Source organism: Canis lupus, chromosome 9 (genome assembly GCF_011100685.1).
Source record: "Canis lupus familiaris isolate Mischka breed German Shepherd chromosome 9, alternate assembly UU_Cfam_GSD_1.0, whole genome shotgun sequence".
Lineage (NCBI taxonomy): Eukaryota > Metazoa > Chordata > Mammalia > Carnivora > Canidae > Canis > Canis lupus.
In genome coordinates this window covers 26733314-26753801 of record NC_049230.1, presented here as the reverse complement: position 1 = coordinate 26753801, position 20488 = coordinate 26733314, and the positions used below count along the sequence as shown (strand labels likewise).

The 20488-nt window shown below is 54.4% G+C and overlaps 1 long non-coding RNA gene across 10 annotated transcripts; it reads right to left on the bottom strand.

Annotated features, from left to right (window-relative positions):
- Positions 1-440: 440 nt before the first annotated feature.
- Positions 441-20233, bottom strand: LOC111097380. Of its 10 annotated transcripts, none has more exons than XR_005364503.1 (6): positions 17284-19344; positions 16749-16899; positions 4377-4559; positions 3822-3940; positions 2420-2592; positions 441-1038 (listed from the first exon to the last, which is right to left on the bottom strand). It is a non-coding gene; the product is annotated as an uncharacterized LOC111097380 (long non-coding RNA). The 10 variants fall into 10 exon arrangements; XR_005364498.1 differs by having other exon boundaries at positions 2425-2592; XR_005364504.1 differs by lacking the exon at positions 441-1038 and adding an exon at positions 1431-1484 and having other exon boundaries at positions 2425-2592.
- Between the last annotated feature and the right edge of the window lie 255 nt (positions 20234-20488).

The window sequence follows — 20488 nt, the reverse complement described above, 5'->3', positions numbered from 1 at the left end:
CGGGCCACCGTGTGACTTACCATAGCATTTTCACCCATTTTCCTGTTGATGGACATTTGGGTAGGTTCCAGCTCCTGGCTGTCATGAATTATGTCACCGTGAATATTCTAGTTCTTGTCTCTTGTGAATCTATGGACACATTTCTGTTCGGTATATACCCAGGAGGGGCCCGGGGTGTGCATCTAGCTGTTCAGCTTTGGAAGATGTGGGAAGAGTTCCTTTCTAATCAACATTTTAATAAAAGAATGAATTTGCAAGGTAAGTTTTTGGTTTTCATTTTTCAAATGAGGGATGTAGATGGTTTTTTAAAATAGGAAAATACACGGGATGCCTGGATGGCTCAGTGGTTGAGCATCTGTCTGCCTTCAGCTCAGACGTTTTAAAAAATAAATAGGAAAATACAGAAATGCAAAAAAGGGGAAAAAATTACTCGGAGCTGCTACTGAGTCAGTCATTCAATCTGACAATCAATGGACACCTCCCAAGAGCCTCTCCCATGTCAGACCCTGAAGGACAGACCCAGGTCCTCCCTCATGGAATATAGGGCTTGGGGCCAGGTCAGCAGCGTGGTGCCATCGGACAGACCCGGAGATCTCGGCCCCTCCACAGCTCCCACCGGCCGTTCCTCATCCCCTGAGAAACATCCAACCCACCAGCAGGCTTGCGGTGCCCAGTGGCTGGGCTGCACCCCCCGGACCTCAACATAGGAAGCGAGTGACAATGACACAGTGAGCTGCGATCTTATGAGAATAGGGCTGTGGAGAGGGGGACGTGGCAGGGTGTTTGGATGATGGGAAGGCGGCAGGTGCCAGGGCTGATCCCAGCAAGCACATGGAGGAAGGGAAAGGTGGAGGGAGGCTGGAGAGGCCGAGTCACTGGACTTTGGTCTCTATCCTGAGGACCAGCAGGGCAGGGAGCAGGTCAGATGTACTCAGTAGCGAGATGGCTCTGGATCCCTGTGGAAACTGGCTTGTAGTGACGCAAGAGAGGCCAGGGACCTGCTGTGGCCACGAGCTGATGAGCAGGAGGACAGTGGGGCTGGAGAAGAGGGGGATAAGGAGATGTTTAGCAGGTGTCCCAGAAGGATCCGGGGCCTGGCTGGCTCTGGAGCACTGGGAGTGGGGGGTGGGGAGGGGACAGGCCTCAGGATGGTGTGAGGCTCAGCCCCACAGAAGGGAACGGGGAAGGCAGGTGGCATCGCAGGTCTGCAGATAGTGTGATTGGCTCTGTTGAGGTTTTGCTGAGTTTCTCCATTTTTGGCAGGTTCTATGTCATTCTCAGAACTTCTGAGAGGGACGCCTGGGGGGGCTCGGTGGGTTAAGCGTCTGCCTTCAGCTCAGGTCATGATCCCAGAGTTCCACGATCAAGCCCCACATCGGGCTCCCTGCTCAGTGGGGAACCTGCTTCTCCCCCTCTCTCTGCCTGCTGTTCCCCTTGCTTGTGCTCTCTCACTTTCTCTCTCTCCCTGACAAATAAATAAAAACCTAAAAAAGGAGAGGAAAAAAAAGAACTTCTGAGAGCCAGATCGGTTGTTCCTGAAGAGGGTGGCCTGAGCTGTCTCTCAGAGGGGCGAGATGGTTATTCATTTATTTGACAAATTATTTATGGAGCACCGGTCTGTCTGGCGGTGGTTTCAGGTGCTGGGGATACATTGCTGGATAAAACAATTGTAGTGGGGAAAGCTTAAATAAATGTATATAAAATGGTGATAAGTCTAAAAAAAAAAAAAACTATGCTGAGTATAGGGGGCAGTGAGCAACAGTAGTGGAAGGGGGTCTAGGGAAGGCCTCCAAGGAGGTGACATCTGAGCTGATCTCTGAAGAAAGTGAAGGAATAGGCATGTAGAGCGCTGGAGGAAATGGTCCAGGCAGAGGGCACAGCAAGTGTAAAGGCCCCGAGGCAGGCGATGCCTAGTGTGTCAGAGCAGCAACCAAGAGGCCAGTGTATGAGGACTGGAGCCAGGACGGGAAGGTGGAGGGAAGGCCGAGCAGGGCGAGGAGAGGCCTTTGTGCTCTGGGGTTGTGGGGAGAGCCTGTGAGGGTTTGCCGTGGGATGGCCTGATCTTGTTTTGTTTTAAAAGGATCGCTCTGGCTGCTCTGAGAACAGACTGGGGGGCATGGGGGAGGCTCTCATGGAGGTGCAAGTCAGAGAAGGTGCTGGCCTGTCCAGGGTGGAGGCAGTCAGGGCGGTGGGAGGTGGTCTGAGTGTGCGTGCATTGGGAGGGTGGGGCCCGCAGTGTTTGCTGACGGGCCCTTGTGGGTGTGAACCAAAGGGAGGAGGCACGAAGCCTATCTGATGGTTCCCATTCGTCAGCCTGAGAAGCCTGAAGAGGGCCCAGGGCTGCCAGCCTCCCCATATCTCCTCTCCGGCCTGCGTCTCCCCCCAGACCTTGCCCTCCCCTTATCTCCTATCCCCTCACCTCACCTCTCCTTCCTTCTGCCTTTGTCCCCACCCACTTCCATCTTCTGGTTTCAGGAGTCTAGTGACCTCATGCCGTCACCTCCCTCAGGCCAGAGAGGCTGCCCTCAAGAATATGACCTTCGTTCATTCTGCAGGGCTGATGACTGTCGCCAGGGGTCCAGGGGCTGAACGCTGAGGAAAAAGTAGACATGTCCCCCGAGTCCCACCCTAGGGGGCGCCCTGCTGGAGAGAAACCCCATTCTCCGCTTCGGGGCATTTCCATGCGCTGAGCCCCCATGTGCTGGGCAAATCCGGATCGAAGCAAAGCCAAGAGTTGTTTGGGAGCTGACCAAGCCCTCGCTGGGATCTGGGGCCAGGATTCTCAAAGCCTCCTCTGTCTGCTCATGGTGGAGGGCTGGCGCGTAGGGCCTATGTTCAGCCCCGGTTCAGGGCATCCACATCACATGAGCCTAAACCCATTGCCTTGTGGCCACTTGTGCCACGGGAAGAGGGTGGGGAGGCCGGGGACGCACTCACCCTCCAGCCCACCCTCTGCCCTGAACTCCAGACTGGGTGAAGGAGGGGACTTTCAATTAATGTGTCCAAAATGTGAGCTCCTGGAACCCTTCCAAACCTGCTCCTCCTCCAGTCCGCCCCACAACTGCCTTCTTCCAGAATTGGGCAAACCTTAGGACCGTCCTTCCAGCTCTTACCCAGCATCCAATCTGTCAGAAGATTGGATGTCTGCCTCCACTGCTGTGACCTGATCTAAGCCAACATCATCACTCTCCCAATCTGTACAATGGCATCATCTGCCCTTGTCCCCTTCATTCTATTCCCAGTACAGGAGCCAGTGATTTAAAAAAAAAAAAAAAAAAAAAAAAAAAGATTTAATTTATTTATTCATGAGAGACAGAGAGAGAGAGAGAGAGAGAGAGAGAGAGGCAGAGACACTGGCAGAGGGAGAAGCAGACTCCATGCAGGGAGCCCGATGTGGGACTTGATACCGGGTCTCCAGAATCACGCCCTGGGCTGAAGGTGGTGCTAAACCACTGAGCCACCCGGGCTGCCTGGTTGCCAGTGATTTTATTAAAAAGTGAGTTAGATTATGTCACATGTCTGCACCCCACCCTGACTAACCTGGGGAAAAGCCACAGTCCTTTCTGATTGCCCCATCTGCACCTCCCCAAACATCATGTCCTGTGCCTCTCATTTGGCCCTAGACACACTGACTTCCTTGTTCCTTGCGTACACAATGCACATGCCTACCTCAGGACCTTTGCACTTGTTCCTCTGCCTGGAGCGCTCCCTCCCCTCAAGGTCTCCATGGTTTGCTCCTCACCTTCTTTGGGTTTTTACTCACATATCATCTTCTTGGAGAAGCCTTCGTTGACTACCAAATTAAAAGATATAGAACATACCTAGTGCCCAAGTTTTACTTTCCCATCTTCTCTAATAAAAGGAACTAGGGATTCTTGAGAAATGGCTGATTCTAGGACTGAGGGTGGAGATATACAGGATGAGCCTGGAGCATCTTGTCCTGCCAGAAAGTAAGGATATACTTAAAACAAAAAAATAATGAAGGGTCACAGGAAGCATGTAAAGAGCTCCCGACAGCCAAAGCTAGAACAAATGGAGCAGCAAAATGAAACATCATTGGATTATAACCCAAATGTAAAATAAACATCCATGAGTCCATTATAAGTAAGTGAGTGGATAAATTAATAAATGGGGAAAAGGCAAATCTCCTGTGCGAAAGAATCTGAAATAATTTATGTAGCTACGTCACCCTAAATGGGGGAGCACAATTCCTGCTCCTCGAGTGTGGGCTGCACACAGCCACTTCCTTCCCGAGAGGGCAGCATGGAACGGGGGACATCGGGGCGAATCCTGGCCAATACAAGGTCAATGCCAAGAGCTATAAATCATATTGCTAGTATGTTCCCTTGATGCGACAGATGACAACAGCACCTTACCTCTGTGATCCTGCTCCTGGAAACCCAGAGCCCCGGTCCAATCATGAGAAAAACACGAGGCAAATTTCAATACAAAACTCCTGACTGATAGTCCTCGGAACTGCCACAGTCATCAAACACAAGGGAAGAGAAACTGTCACCTGCCAAGAGAGCTAAGTCTCATGTGTCCTCCTGAAGGGCCTCCTGGAACAAAAAAAAAAAAAAAAAAGGAAATTAAAGGGGCCCCGGGGTGGCTCAGTCGGTTAGGCGTCTGCCTTCGGCTCAGGTCATGATCCCAGGGCCCTGGGATGGAGCCTCACATCATCGGGCTCTTTGCTCCAGGAGAGCCTGCTTCTCCCTCTGCCCCTGCTCGTGCTCTCTCTCTGTCAAATCAATAAATAAGATAAAAAAAAAAAAAAAAAGGAAGTTAGGTACACCAAGGAAATCTGAACAAACTACAGACATTAGTCCATACCAGTGTATTGATACCGACTCATTAATCGTAACAACCGTACCATTATGATGTAAGGACCACGTAAGTCAGTAACAGGAGAAACCGAGCGTAGAGGGAGTGGTTTGGGAGAACCGTTTGTACGATGTTAATTTTTCCATAAATCTAAACCTATTAAAAAAATCATTTAAAAACTACGCCCCCCCCTCAATACCCCATATCCCTTCTCCCCACCCCTTTCCCATTGCATTTGTCACCATTTAAAAATAGTATACATTGAATTTAGGAATTTGTGCTTATCTGTTAACTCTCTAGAATATAAGATTCCTAAGGGTTTCGTCCCTTCACTGTCATAACGCCAGCACCTAGAGCGAGTCTGACAAACAGTAGGTGTGCCGTACATATTTGTTGAATGATAAATTTCTAAAGATAGCCACTGTTAGTTTTTCCAGTATTTTCCCTCTGCCTAAATACATTTATTATTGTTCTGAAAGAGACACAAAGTTATAACGTTTTGCTTATCTGCCTTCTTCACTTGCTAGCTCCTGATTGTTTTTCCTTACTATTAGGCTTTACGACAGCATTTTTTTTTTTTAAGAAGGGGTTGGTAGGGGTTCGCAGGCCTAGTGGGAAGCAAAATGGTTGTGAGTCAAGAGGAGAAGGCTCTGGGTCCCCGCTTGCTCGCTGTCGGCTCCGCCACGCTGCCATGTGGGCAGGAAGGATGGAGCCGTGCCAGGGCCGCCCTCTGACATCAGATCCGTGGGCACTGGATCCTGCTCGATGGTGAACCGGGTGCGTCAGAAGCCAGGGATTAAATAGTTTTCGAAATCCAGCGGCCTGTCTGCCACCGGCCAGCGGGCCACAGGGCACATGCCCAGACCTCCTGCCAGCTCGGGAGGAGTGCAGGGTGCATGCGTGTGGGGGGGCTGGGGAGAGGTGTCACAGCTGGCCTAGGCCCAGGCCCGAGCGTGAGGGAGAGCTGAGCCCCTGGGGACGGGGGAGCCTGGATTGGGGCCTGCAGACCCTGTCCCCCCTCCCCCGGGTGGGGGCCGGGAGAGGGGTCTGCCCTGCTGGCCAGATTCCTGGTGAGAAGCGGGGAGTCTGGGCCGGCTTCTGGGGAGCCCAGGGGGTGGAGGAGGGAACACCGTGGTGGTGGGGGCTGGAGGCAAGGAGCAAGGGGCATGTGTCCTGCGTACCCAGAGGCCATCTGCTTTGCCATCCAGCCACTTGCCCTCCTTCCTGGTAGCAATATGGAGCCACCCAGACTCTGCTAGACATATGAGTGCTAAAGATAAAAATACTCGAAGGACACATGCCTTCTGCGAACCGCTTTGCTAAATGCGCTGTTCCCCATGAGCCACGGCGTCACTCCACCCCCCGCTGGCCCTGCTCGCGCAGAAGCAGGGACACTGTGCCGCCCGAAGAACCGCCGCGCGTGCGAGGGCACGAGCGTGGATGCAGGTGTGTCCTCTGAGCACATCCGGACTCTGCCCCACGGCCGCCCCAGGGTGTGCACACCAGGGGGGTGCTGGTGCTCTGGACGTGCGTGCTTCTGGGGGCGCTCCGGTGTCTTTTGCGTGCCCGCCTTCTCGGGGGCGAGCTCCCATGGGTTTGGGTGGGCGTGAGGGTGTGTGCACGTGTGCGCCTGGGTGTGTGCGTGGACGTGTGCTTTTCTTTGTAATATGCAGGGAACCAGTGAGTTGGTGTGTGTGTGAGTGAGTGCGAGGGGGTGTGTGCTCCAGAAGAGCAGTGTCTATGCCCTTACAGGTGCACCTGTGTGCATTCTGTGCGAGTGTGCTCTTGCGTGTGAGCTTGTGATGTGTGTGTATGTTCCGGCGCGTGTGCTCATACGTGCACGTGCTCGAAGGTCAAGCACTGAGAAAAAATTAACCTTGGCCCCATGGGTCTGCCCTGGCAGACCTGCTACCCTCCCCCCAACATCCTACCGGCAGGACTGCGTTTTTGAATCTCTCACAGATGAAATGACCTCTTTTTTTCACACAGTGTCGTACTTACCACCCTTGTCCTAAGTGTCCCCAACCCGTACCCATGAGTTCCACCCTCCATGCCCTGGCTCCTGCCTTCACTAGCTCATTGGTTTGTGTGTGGCTCTCTAGGCCCACGAGAGGCTCTGAGGCCAAGGACCCCTGAGTCATATATATTTGGTAAAAGCTGCATTAAGCAAACCCTCATGGAGGGTCTCCGTGTGCCTGAGCATACTGAAGGCCCGGAGAAATCCTGACCTGGTTAAATTAGCTCCCTGTAGGGTAGATACCCTGTAGGGTATCCCAGAATCATCTGGAACCTGATTTGAAATAACGCCTTGCTGGAATCAGTGCACACTTGGGGATGTCTGCTGGGTGCTCTAGAGACACCCCATTGCATACAGGCAGCCTCCAAGTCAGGGGACCCCTCTCCAGTAGTACCTGAGTCCTCACAGGCTTCACAGCTGGTGGCCGAGCAGCCATACCTTCTTGCCACACGGCCCTGCCCTGGCTGTTAGGGTAGAGGATGCCAGAAAAGCAGGTATAAGTGAGACCTGGCCATCCGAGCCAACCTTCCAGGACTAGAAGCCAAGTTTCTGACTCCGGGTCCAGTGCTCTGCCTCCAAGCATTTGTGCCTCCAGGCCCTCCCTTCCTCGGCCCCAAGAATGCCAGCAGCCAAGATCTCAAAGATCAGTGGTCAGAGGCAGGTGGAGAGCAGGGACTTCCAGCCAGTCCCACTCCTGATCTGACTACTGCTTCCAGAGAATAGGGTAGAGTCCAGGAGCCTCCCTGCTCTTCTCTCCCCTTCCCCCATAACGCTGAAAGCAAGTAATACAAGAAACACATGAACACGGTCTCTTTGGAGGATTCCAATAATACAAAAGTAAAACCCCCAAAGTCTCTTTAACTACCCCCCCCCCAGTCCAGGTCCCCACCCCAGAGGTAACCATGTTAACAGTTCTTTGTACCTTCCATTTCCGTATTTATGGATTATAAACAACACAAGTGGAACATACTCTATTTTCCTGAGTCGCTTTTTAAAAAAATTTAACCATCTGGTCCATGTCAATGCATCCTAATCTACATTATTATTATTATTATTATTATTATTATTATTACTTTATCATTGACATAGTATCCCAGAGTGCCGATGTTCCCCTCATTTATTGGATGGCTCCCCATTGATAAGTCCTGCTCTTTCCAATTTTTCGCTATTCCCGAATAAACAATGGTGTAACAAACATCTCTCAGTAGATCTCTGGGTGGGAGCACACGCGGGAAGATGGATTCCTGCACCTGCCCCACAAGCATCAGAGCCTGAGAAGAGAAGACCAGGGAGGAGGCAGACGTTCCGAGTGGACCCCAAGCAGCTGCGGTCTCAGCGTCCCGGCCGCCCTGCTGCATGCACTGCCCTCCTTCCCCTCCGGGCAGTCCCGGGCTCTCCGCCCCCCACCCCTCCACCCCCCCCACCCCCACCCCCGCCCTCCCCCTCCCCGCCGCGCCCCCGCGCCTGCAGGGCGGCCCGCGCCTCAGAGGAACCAAAAAAAGCCTGCGCGTGGTGTGCGCGCGAGCGGCGCGGGGCCCTGGCGCTGCTGTTTTTAGTGAGCCTGGAGCCCAGAATATAGACTTAATCACCCCCAGGAAACGCGGCCATAATATTTTTGGTTGCATAAGCAAACTAAATTAGAAATCTGGAGCGCGTTCAAGACCTTTAGATGCAAGCGCGGGGGACCAGGGGAGAGACAGATGGGGATTAGGCGAGCTGAGCATCAGGAGAATAATTTCCTCTTTTAATTTGGGTTCCATGGACCAGGAAAGCAGTATTAGCGGCCCCTTACGTAACCCGCGCCAGGGCCCGCCCGCCTGAGCCCCTGCGCCGCCCCCTGCACCTGCCCGCCTGGGTGCGGGCGCCCCCACTCAGCCGCCCCCGGGCCAGGCCGGGGGGAGGCCCCGCAGCCCTAGCCGCTCCACCCCAGCTCTCAGGGGACCCCGGCAGTCGGCCCCCGCCACACAGCTCGGACCTGGCCCTCGGGACCTGAACTCTGGTGGCCTTGACAGGGGCTCGCAGGTCCTTGCGCGGAAACTGGGCGTCCCTCAGCCCTGCAAGCCCGGGAAGCCCCGAAGGCAGCCTGAGGATGCCCGCTGCAGGACTGTATGCAACGATAGAAAGTTGGAACCTAGAACACGTGGGATGGGGAGGAGAATGGGCAGGTGAACCAGAGAGCATGCATACGACGGCATGTTCTAGAACAGCACGAAAAAACTGGGGTGATCTCTCCATTTAGACATGGACGACTGTCCCCAACAGAATTGAGAAGGGAGCAAAGTCGCAGAACAACACGAGCAGTACAGTCTGGTTTATGTTAAAAAAAAAAAAAAAAAAAAAAAAACTGCATATCCCCGCAGAACTGTCTCTTTCTGCATCTGCAATGTACGGGAAAATGGATGCCTTTAAAAAAAGGGGGGGGGTGCTGGGCATCAGGGTGGTTAACTGTACAGGATGGGGGCAGTCCCCCTTAGGGGGAGGCCAGCAAGAAAGGAAGGTCAGGGGGAGCTCACATTTGACTCAACACAGCGTGCTGTGTTGTGCTTGTGTTATTTAGAAACAGGCCCCTTGGGACGCCTGGGTGGCTCAGCAGTTGAGCCTCTGCCTTTGGCTCAGGGTGTGATCCAGTGGTTGCCGGATCAAGTCCCACATGGGGCTCCAAGCAGGGAGCCTGCTTCTGTCTCTGCCTATCTCTCTCTCTCTCTGTGTGTGTGTCTCTCGTGGATAAATAAATAAAATCTTTAAAAAAGAAAGAAAGAAAAAAAAAAAAGAAAGAAACAGGCCCCTGAAGACCTGAAGCCGGAAAGCAGTGGAAAGCTGGATGAGAAAAGACCACGCAGCTTTCTCCTGGCTGTCTTGGGACAGGTGCTTTGGGGGAAGCCAGGCTGTGTCAGAAGGCCGGCTACCCTGAGGCTGCCACGCTGGAAAGGCCGCACGGAGCCCGCACGGAGCCCGCCGAAAGCCCAGGGGAGCCCCTGCCAACCACCAGCGGCAGCGGCAGCCGTGTGCATGCACCATCCCGTTCCTCCAGCCTCGTAGAACCTTCACGTGATTGCAGCCCCTGGCAGACCCCAAGTGCGAACTGCCTGGCTGAGAACTTTCCAAATTCCGGATTCACAAAACCATGAACAAAATAGAAATGGCAATTTTAAGCTGAGTTGTGGGGTGATTTATTACAAAGCAGGAAGACCTGAAAAGAGGGTTACTCCATGCCAGGCACTCTGCACAGAGGAGTTAGAATGATGAATAAGCACGGTCTCTGCCCCCATAAACTAACAATTTAATGGCGAAGCCGGACACATAAGCAGATAATTATAAAATAATGCGGTAAGCGCAAGGATGGAGTCATGTACCGGTAATACGGGAGCAGAGCTGGAGTCTGTAATCTGGACCGGGTGGGGTCTGAAAAGTTTTCCTGGAGGAGGTGACATTGAACTGGCTTTGAAAGGTGAATGAGGCTTGTTGAGGTAAGAGAGGAGGTGAGGGAGGAGAGGCGTTTCCTAGCCAGACGGGTAGCAAGAGTAAGCCCCAGAGGGGAAAAAATAGAATAATGTCAGCCAAGGGGTGAGGGGAGCTCCTTCTGAGGTAGGAGACAGCCAGGAGAGGAGGGGAGGCCGGGCAGGTGGCGCGGGTCAGGTGGCGAGGGTCCCTGGTCGTGAGGGAATGGGCACCTGGTGGCTGTTGAACATTCAACGTGGTGTTAAGGGGATGTGGGATGGGCCCTGGGGCTGCCTCTTCTGCTGAAATTGGCTGCGCAGGTGTAGGTGGGAGGCAAGTGTGGTAAAGGGCCCGGTGATCCATGGTTTAAGTTCCCAGAATGTGTCCCGACAGGTGAGCCACCAGAAAGTGCAAGGAGGAAACTACAGAAGTCCAGGGACTCCAGTGGGTTCAGATCCAGGAAACATTCATTTAACACCTCCTTGCACCTAGGAGTATGTTCTACATATATTATTATTATTATTATTATTATTATTATTATTATTATTATTATATTATTATTATTTGATCCTTAGGCCAACCATTCATTGATTCAACAAATATTTGTTGAGCCCCTACTGTATGCTGGACACTGGACTGCATGCCGGGGACACACATAGTGCTGATTGACAAACACTGTCCCTGCCGTCAAGGAGTTTAGTGCATTGTGGACGATATTACCTCCATTTGACAACAGCTCAGAGAGACCAAGTAACTTGTCCAAAGTCACAGAGCTGGTGAAGGGTCAAGTCGTCCAGGATGCTTCAGGGCCCCAAGGCATGGCAACTGGCAGAGGAAAGAGTAGGGCTGGGGCTGGGGGGGCAGAGGGCAGCCTGACTCGAGGGGCCCAGGTGTGCAGGGAGGCTGAGGAACCAGCCAGGTGACCTTGGGTCACGCCACAGACTTCCTTTCCCAGGTCTCCTGTCTCTGGTTGAAGACGTCAATCTGAGTTCCCACTGGCACATCACCTGTCCATTCACACCTGCCCACTAACAGGGGATGGCTAAATCACCTGCTAAATCTCCGCAGCTAAATCACCGAGCATCTTAGGCCAAGCAGAGCTAATGCACCAGGAAGTGATGGGAACTGGGGCCAGCTGGCAAGTGTAGGCCTAAGCCCGCTCCGGCTAGACATTGTCACATGCCCAGATGCTTGCCCAGAGGAACCAGAAAGCTTGGTTTTATGACATCTCCTAATTTAAACATCGGTAATAGGCTTACACATTTTTTCCAGCATTAGCAAACAGTTTACGTGTTTTCAAAGGTACAAGTATGGAAACATGGTTTGCACGGCCCAGCTCCCCTCTGGCCCTCAGACACCTGCTGCCTGGCATGCCCCAATTCGAGAAAAGTGAGGAGGGTGTCCATGAAATCTTAGGAAACCTCCAGAGCTGAGGAACCTTAATTATGCCTGGTGGTTTTTCTCATTAAGCTGGTGCTTCTCAATCTTGTCGGGACTTTAGAATCACCTGGAGGCCTTGACAACCCTGATGCCCAGGCTGCTCCCAGGTTGCACCCAGACCAGTTAAATCAGAGTTCTGGGGGAGAGTCCAGGTACCAGCATTTTTTAAGAGCTCCTCAAGTAATCCTCACGCAGACCAGTAGCCTGAGCATCCCGGGAAGCTCGTTAGAAATGCAAATTCCCAAACCCCACCCTAAAACTACTGACTCAGCACCTCTGGGGTGGGGCCCAGCAATCTGTGGTTTAACCAACCCTCCAGGTGATACTGAGGCTCTTCATTTCAGACCGAGGACATGTGAGGCACAGGTGGTGCCTGCCAGTAACTCGACACGTCTGAAAACAAGCAGCTTAATAAGACACGTTCAATTTAAAGATGCTTTGTGGAAAGAAAAAAAAAACCTTACCCTGGTTACTAATTCCCAAGGGTCAGAAAAACTATAGGTTGGGCTATTCCTTATTCAACTGGAAACGTTCCCCGCCCTGACCATCCCCTCCTTGCCAATCTGGGCCCAGAAGCCCTCATTCCTCCAGTTCCCCAGTACAGGGCTGTCACATGGTAGGTACTCGCTAAACACCAGCTTCCTTCCTTCCCTTTGCCCCCCTGGAATGTACAGAGCAGTGCCTTACATACGTCCTACTGCTGTTCTGATTTATATTGAACTTAGTCGCATTGCCCAAGTGTCCTGCGTGGGGGTGGCCAGCTGGCAGGGATTAGGAAACTCTGGGTCTCACTCAGTCGGGGCTGGTTGTCCTTAACCTTTGCTGATGCTGAGGGATCTCAAGGGAAGTGAGGAGAGTGGGAGGCAGACCACACTGATGATTTTACTCTGTCTCTGCAAAATGACCTCCCTGGATTCTATGACACAGGAGATTTACCAGGAGCTTTTTGGGTTTTTTTCTTTTGGTGGGAAAAGAAGACACAAGCACATTATGTGTATACATCAGTTGCAAAACGCATTTGTCTTTTAGAAATGTGCAAAATGTATATTTCACAGGCGATGAACTAGGACTGTCCTATGAATAATAATTGGAAAGAAGCGTGTGGAGATACTAGAGAATGATGCCGTGGGCTACAGACTAACTTTTGGTCTTTGGGGGTCCTTGTCATGGTCATTGCCATGGGCTTTGTGTAATGGTTACAGAATAAGATTTACAAAGGGAAAGAAATCCCACAAAGTCTCCTGAGGGAGGTATGACAAGACATAGTGTTTGGGAAATCTGCTATCACGTGGTCCTAGGGCTTAGGGCTCGACTTTAGTTCCCGGGTGACCTCTGCTAAGTTATTCTTTGGGCTTTGGTTTGTTCACTTGCACTAGGGATGGTGATCACCTCTGCCTGGCCTGGTTCATGGGCAGTTAGGTAATCAAATGCAGGGATTATTGAAAGGAAGAGCAGTGGAAACCCTAATCTGATGTAGTTTGGGAAAGGGGGTGTTTCTGGAACACCCCCCTCTCCCAAGTCCCAAGCCAGTAGCTGTATAGAGGACCCTCTACAAGTGCAGGATGCCGCTGACAACCTCTGTTTCCAGAGAGGCCCCCACCTGATCGGCTGGCAACAACGTCATTCCTGAGACAGTTGCCAGGAATCTCAAACCCACTGGTGACTGAAAGTTCATGGCAGTGAGACAGGGTTGGTCAGCACAGGACATACAAATGCCCAGTGTGATCCAGGGGCTGCCACAGGGCCTGAGATTCCCCTTTATGATGGTCTCCCCTTTGGAGGAAATCATTCCCCAGAGAGGCCCTCATAACATGTAAAGGTGTTATTTTAGCAAGATCAATGCTAAAATTTAGAACATAGATTGTAGACTGCAGATGGATCTTTTGGCCCTCCCAGGTTTTGTGTGTGTGTGTGTGTGTGTGTGTGTGTGTGTGTGTGTTTCAATTTCCCACAGAACAGCCATAATCCTTTTCATTCCTGTGGCTGCCGTTTGGGGTGTGGTGGGACTGGACGTGGCAGTTCCAACAGGGGCTGCCTGGGCCCCAGGGCGCTGGGAGATGTTGCAGAGAGCCAGACATCATGGCTGCTACAGCCCCTGCTGGAGAATTTGAGGAGCAGAGAAAGCTTCTCACCCAAATGATAAAGATGGGACGCTTCACAACTCTGAAGTCACGATGGGGGGGTGGTTTCCAGCCCAATAAGGGAGAGTAGCCAGCGTGTGTGTTCATGCACTGGGTCAGCAGTGCTTTATTGAGTACCTACTATGTGCTGGCCTCCCTCTAGGGGCCCCACAGGCCGGTTTTTTAAATTTCCCCAGCAGCTTATGCAAGAGGCATTGCTATTCCCATTTACAGATGAGTAAGCTGAAGTTCCAAGAGGCCAGGTTACATTAGAGTCCGTCCCCTTCAGGAAAGCTGTACCCCAATTCTCCCCTCTACTGGCCCAGGCTGGCAGGCTAGGGCAGGGGCTAAAAGGCTGGTACCCACTCATCGCCCCCTGATGCCCGGGTCACTCTGCACTCCCTGGCTGGGGTCAGAATCTCCAGGGCCCCTTGGCCTGGACTCAGCTTGGCAGCCTCACCCACCCTGCAGATGGAGGGCTAGGGAACCTTACTGACTTGTCTGGGTGTGCCCTTTTGGGGAGAAAGGATGAACCAGCTGACCTCTGACCCATCTTCCAGCCCAGACATTGTCAATGACATGTTCCTAAGAGGATCCCGAGAAACACTCATGTTTACCCAGGGCAACTCTGCTTGCAGAACTTAGACCTTACAAGGTTTAAGCAGAGGTATTTAGTGGGATGCCTGAGTGGCTCAGTGGGTGAGCATGTGCCTTCGACTCAGGGCATGATCCCGGGGTCCTGGGATCGAGTCCTGCATTGGGCTTTCCACAGGGAGTCTGCTTCTGCCTATGTCTCTGCCTCTCTCTGTGTCTCTCACAGATTAAATAAATAAAATCTTTAAATAAGTGAATAAATAAAAGTCGCCCACGATGCCACCAACTAGAGAGGACCAAGGTTAGTATTTGGAGGTATCTTGCCTTCCCATCCCCAAGTGATGTTAAATGTGAAATCCAACTATATTGTGTTCCTCTGTGGGGGTAAGGATTGCAGGTCTCTGGGGTTGTTTTTATCTCTCTATCCTTCTATCCTCTGGTTTGGAGACTTTTTTTTTTTTTTTTTTTTTTTTTATCCTTCCTTGTACATAGCAGAGACTTCAGGAAATACTTGTTCAATGAAAGAGTGGCAGGCAGAGCCTGGTCACGCTTGGGGCCGGAACACTGGCTGGCTTCAGTGGGGCCCAGCACCCGGCTGAGACGGCCCATGGCCACTCACCGCCCAACCACTCCTGGCATCCCTGGCCCGCATCACCCCTCACTTGACATCACTGGGCTTTTGTCGAGCTTTAATAAGGAAGATGCAGGTTGAGAGGAGGAGCCCTGACCTGGGGAAGAGGACAGAGGGCTGTGCTGTCAGCCAGGATCTCGGCCTCCTCCCAGGGTCACGAGCAGAATAGACCCCCAGGACCAAAGTGTGGAGACCTCCCCTCTGAGTGCCCTGAGAGGGTGTTAAGCAAAAGGGGACCGATCTTCAAAGAGAGCAGGAGGTGTGGGGGTGGGACGTAGGAGGACAGTCAGCTGTACGCTGTGAGGCTCAGCCGGGCCAGCAAAGGTCGCCGAGTTTCTCTTCTGGAGACTTCCAAGAATGGGGCATCTCTGTGTGCACTGGGTCAGCAGCCACCTACCCCGGGGCGAGGGGAGGGACCGGGGAGTTCAGGAGCCTTTCCAGAGAGCCAGGAGGCCCTGGCAGGCTGCTGGGAGGAGGGCCTGGCGGGAGGGCCAGGCAGGGGAAGGGCAGGGTTTCCTCCCCGGGCTGGGCAGGAGGCCGCAGTGCAGACGCGGAGGCCCGGCCCCGCTGGGCTCCCCTGGCTCAAGCCCCTCTGGATCTGGGAGCCGCGGGAGCCTTGGGACAGAGTTAGCCCGCTCTCTGGACATACCTTAGGATGCTTCCCGAAAGGCAGCAGGAGGAAGGAAGGGCTGCCAGCCCTGGCCCCTGCGGGTGGGGAGGCCTGCCCGGGGGAGGGCCTGGGGCCCCTGCGTGTGAATCTAGACCCTGCTGCCTCCAAGCTCCGTGACCCTGGGCAAGCAGGGGCCCTAACCTCTCTGAGTGATAGTGTCTTCCCCTGTGCAATGTGGATTAAAAACAAAACCCCAAAACCAGAACAAACTTCTTTCCTCTGCTCACCTCTCCCTCTCAGGGTGGCTGAGAGGATTATGCAAGATAAATGAGGGAAAAGGTGCTCAATAAAGCGCCTTCTCTCCTAAGGGGTGGTTCTCAGAGCTGACTGCACATCCAGATTGCCTTGGGGACTTGGGGCTCCTCCCCAACCCCTGCCAAGCGGGTCTGCGGGGGGCCTGGTTCCGCCTGGTGCCGAAGCCCCCGCCCGGGTGACGCTGGGGTGGCAGGACCCCCACCAGGGCACCGAAGATGCTCCGAGGCTGTTTCCGCGCCCGGATCCGGCGCAGGGGGGCGCGGTCTCCCCGCCCCCTCACAGCGCGGCCTGCAGCCCCTCCCTCCCGAGGGCTCGGCGCTCCCTGTTGTGAGCTGCTGGTTGCTGGGATGCGGTGTGGGTTTTTGTCTGCTTTCCCCACCCCTTGCCAACCCGCCCAGCAGGCCCCACTGCCTTGGCAACGCATTGCAAAGTCCACACAAAGGGAAACTGTGCCGGGGAGGCTGGTCCTGCCCGACGCCCGGGGAAGGGTTTCCATGGCAACGCTGACATCACCGGGCTCAGCTGTCTGCAGAGCCAGGCCCTGAATGGAGGCGCCTGGGTGTTCGTGCTGCGGCCCCACGGAGGAGGGCGACCCTGACGGGGGGGGGGGGGGGGGGGGGTGCTCTATGGGATGCTGGGGCGGGCCTGCCCCAGTCCCGGGCCCCATGCCCTGCCCCTGACTTGCCAGGTGACTGTGAGCAAGCCACAGGCTTGTCTGAGACTCACTCTCCCCATCTATAAAACAGAGCTAACAATATTTACCTTGCAGTGAAGATTACACAAAATCACAGATGATATATGGCTGCGTGGTGCACTGTAAAAAGCTACTCCAATGGTGAATGGCAGCTTTAGGTTGTTTCCAGGGGAGCCCCCTGACTGGCAGACCCCTTGATGTGGGATCGTGGAGAGGAGCCTGTGATTTGGGGAGGAAAAGACACAATTATTCATCAGCTCCCCCTGCGTGAGGGGAGGATGGGGGGGTGCCATCTGGTTAGGGAAGCCATGTAGTGGGGGCAACAGTTGGCCTGGATGGTGGCTCAGGGCTGTTCTGGTCTCACGCCCTGGGCTCACAGATGTGGCTGCAGGGGTCCAGGGAGTAGGTGTGACTGGCCCCATCATCGCTGAGTTATGAGGGCGTCAGGACACAGATGAGGGTCCCTCTGCTGGGGTAGAGCCACCTCTGTTCTTCACCCAGTGGGAGGAACACGGACGGCGGTGCAGAACACCAGGAATCAGGGGCACAGGGCAGGAGAGGGTGGGAGCTGCAGGGAGCCGGGGAAGGGGGGGTTGAGCTCACCCCCCGTGGGTGTGCAGGCAGTGGGGGTGCTGGAAGAGGCCATGGGGGCTTCCTCTTTGCTGCCTCCTCCTCTGAAGCTCTTTGCAGGGGCCGGACGGCATGTCCCTCGGCCAGTTCCTTTCCCAGGCTCTGGCCAGGGGTGCCGACTGTTCTCCGGCAGTGCCCCCAACCTAGTCACCCCGCCCCAGCACACAAGGTGAGGGCCATTCTAGGAAGAGGCCCACAGAGCTCGCCGCCCATCCGGCTCACCTCCACCACCAGCTCTTCCCTTCCCTGGCCATCCCCCCAGGGCTGGACCTGCCTCAGGCTTCCCATCTTCAAGGGAAGGGCCGGGGCCTGTCCCACGCAGAGGCTCAGCAAGGCTTTCCTCAGCTTCCCCCCAGACACCTGTACCTGGGGGCACTTACCTCCCTTTGGAGGAGGGTGGGCCTCCCACCGAGCTTCTCAGAAGGCTTGTGAGTTCTAGACAGCCACTCAGATTGAATCGTAGGAAGGCTGTAGCTGCTCATTCTGTTCCCCCCACTTCACTCCCCAGGGTGAGGGACCCAGCAGGTGGGCCACAGGGCGAGAAGGGAGCCCTTGGGGTCACTTTGCCAGGCCGCGTACCCAGGGGACGACAGGAAGGAGCTTGCTGGACACGTGCCATGGTCTGGCCCTGGGTCCCTATGGATACTCACGGCCTTGAACTAACTTGTGTTCACCTGCTGTGGCCTCCTGCTCAGATGGACTATGACATGACACTATTTGGCTTCAAACTGGTTCTCTAAGGGCGGCCCCTGCCCAGTATCCCGAGGGTGCAGAGTCATCCACGGGGGCACCCTGGAGGAGACAGGCGCCCGGAAGCCGGAGGTCTGAAGGCCTGGGGAGATCCAAAGCCCCTTTGGGGATAGAGGAACAAGATACCGCCATCCGCCTGGAAGGAGAACTTGGTGCCCATTTGAGACATACTCTTTCTCAGCACAAGGGAGCTGCCTGACTCCATCAGGGGACATCAGCTGGACGGAGGCCTCTGGGACACCAGCCACACCCTTTCCCAGTCTGGCTTTCCCTCAGGGAGACAGGAATTGGGTCAAAAGTTGGAGGCACGTGACAGGAGGCTAACTCTTCCCAAACCAAGTAATGGGCTTTCCTTCAGCCTCCTCCCTGTGGGAAGGTGGGCCCCACCATTGGGGCATGAGATCTAGCACCTGCTCCCAGAACACATTTGGGGAAGGGCCCAGTTCATTTGGGCCAACTGCTCCAGCCTCAGTGAGGCTCCCAGAACTGGCCAAGTGATGCTCCACGCTGGCCCAGGCCTTCAGACACCTGAAGGGGCTCAATGCTGGACTCTTTGACTTGAGTCTGCTCAACCCAAGCACTGATTTACACAGCATGGCTCTGCAGGAGAAAACTAAGCCTTCAGTGTGGGGAGAGCCTCAGCTGTGGCCTGCAGTGGGCGGCTGGCCTTGGCCAGCCCTCCCTGTGACCCTGGCTCCCGCCTCTCACCGACCTCCACAGATTCCTCACTCGAGAACCTCTGGCCCCAGCATGGCATCCAGTAGCCTGGATGGAGCAGGAGCCAGCTGCCCAGGACGAGGACGCTATGCTCCCTCCCAGGGAGGTCCTGGAGCTTCTGGAAGGCTCTTTCACATACATCCGGCCAACGCATTTGTGTAGGACCCGTCAAGGAAGGTAGTGTCTTATCCAGGGTACCAGGAAGGAAAGGGAGTCACGGCTACTACTCCACGGAGACCAGATGACCCCGGCCTGTCTTGTGTGGCATGCAATCCCTGACTAGGGAGCACTGCCCACCCTGGGGCACCCCGGGGTTCCCACAGACAGTCTGAGGGGTGGGTGGGTTACTCTCTCCCCAAGGTCTCCAAAAGCTGAAGAAAAGTCTTTCTGCCTGCCTGGAGTTGTGGGCTGGGGGTGGGGGTCCTCCTTTCCTCTCACCAGAGTGTTGACACCAAGTGAGCACACAGTGACGGGTGAGACCCTGCCACCTGAGAAACGGCCAAGCTGATGACAATGGGCTCAGCCACTCTGAGGCCCTGCTAGTGAGCAGACGGGCCGTCTCAGGGCCGGGGCAGGCTGACCTCACCTGAAAGGGCAAAATGAAGGGCTCCTCAGGATCCTTACTCTCCCAGCGACTGTCCATTCCAAGACAAATCTTTGCAGGTCCTTAGTTTAGCCCACGTCAGCTGAACCCTCAGACCAGAGCTGTTATGTCCTGGGGTCCTTCTGCTGGAAGTAGGGGCAGGCCTGGCACAAGCCTGGGAACCACAGGCAAGCCTGGATCCCAGGCTGGCGTCTGGAGGCCTGGTGTCCCTCGGGCTGACCAGTTGTGACACTTTGAACAAGGGCCCTAATCTCGCTGACTCTCAGTTTCCTGGTCTGTAAAACCGGCCTTGCCTGCAAAGAAGGCTGTTGTGGGGACAGATGAGATCCCATGTGCCCAGCTCTGTAATGAGGCAGGTGCTGAACAAAGGGAGGAGGGTGGCCCCCACCCTCTGACCACACAATTGAGGATCAAAGGCCAACAAGGATATTCGACTCTGTTGGAAGAACCAGAGATTGTAAGGTGAAGCATGTGCCCCCACCCTGGCCTGCTCTGGCTCTTCAGCTCGGCCCCCTGCAGCCAGGCCTGAGTTAGGCCAGGAAAGCCAGTGACTCAGAGTGACCTCACTCCTCTCAGCCTCTGTGGTTCTTTCTGTAAAATGGGCACAGCAGTTCTTGGTTAAACAGTCTCCCAATGAAAGGCCCTTGATGGCTGTGGAACTCTGTTATTACCATCGCCACTGCTCCTTGCCCTTACTCATCTGCCCAGAAAGATGTGTGAAAGGGGGAGAGTCCAGAAGAGAAGAAAAAATAAAGAAACTAAGCTTCACTTGCAGTCCAGAACCCAGGGCTGGCTGAGTCTCACACCGCTCCTCATCACAGCTGTCTGCTCCTTCCCTGTTCCTCTCACACAACCAAAGACAAGTTACCATTTAACCAGGTCATGGGAATTGGGGCCAAACTCTCCAAATGGCAAACCAGCAAGACCTGTTTGCTAGGATGAAATAACCCCACTGGACTTGGTGCGGGCTGCCCTCCTACAGCTTTCTACCTCCTGCCGTGGCCAGCCCAGCAAGGTGACCTTGGCAAGTCTCCTAACCTTCCCTAGCGTCTAGCGTGTGTCACGGTGGACATGGGCGGAGGGGCCACGGGGAGGAATCAGAGCCAG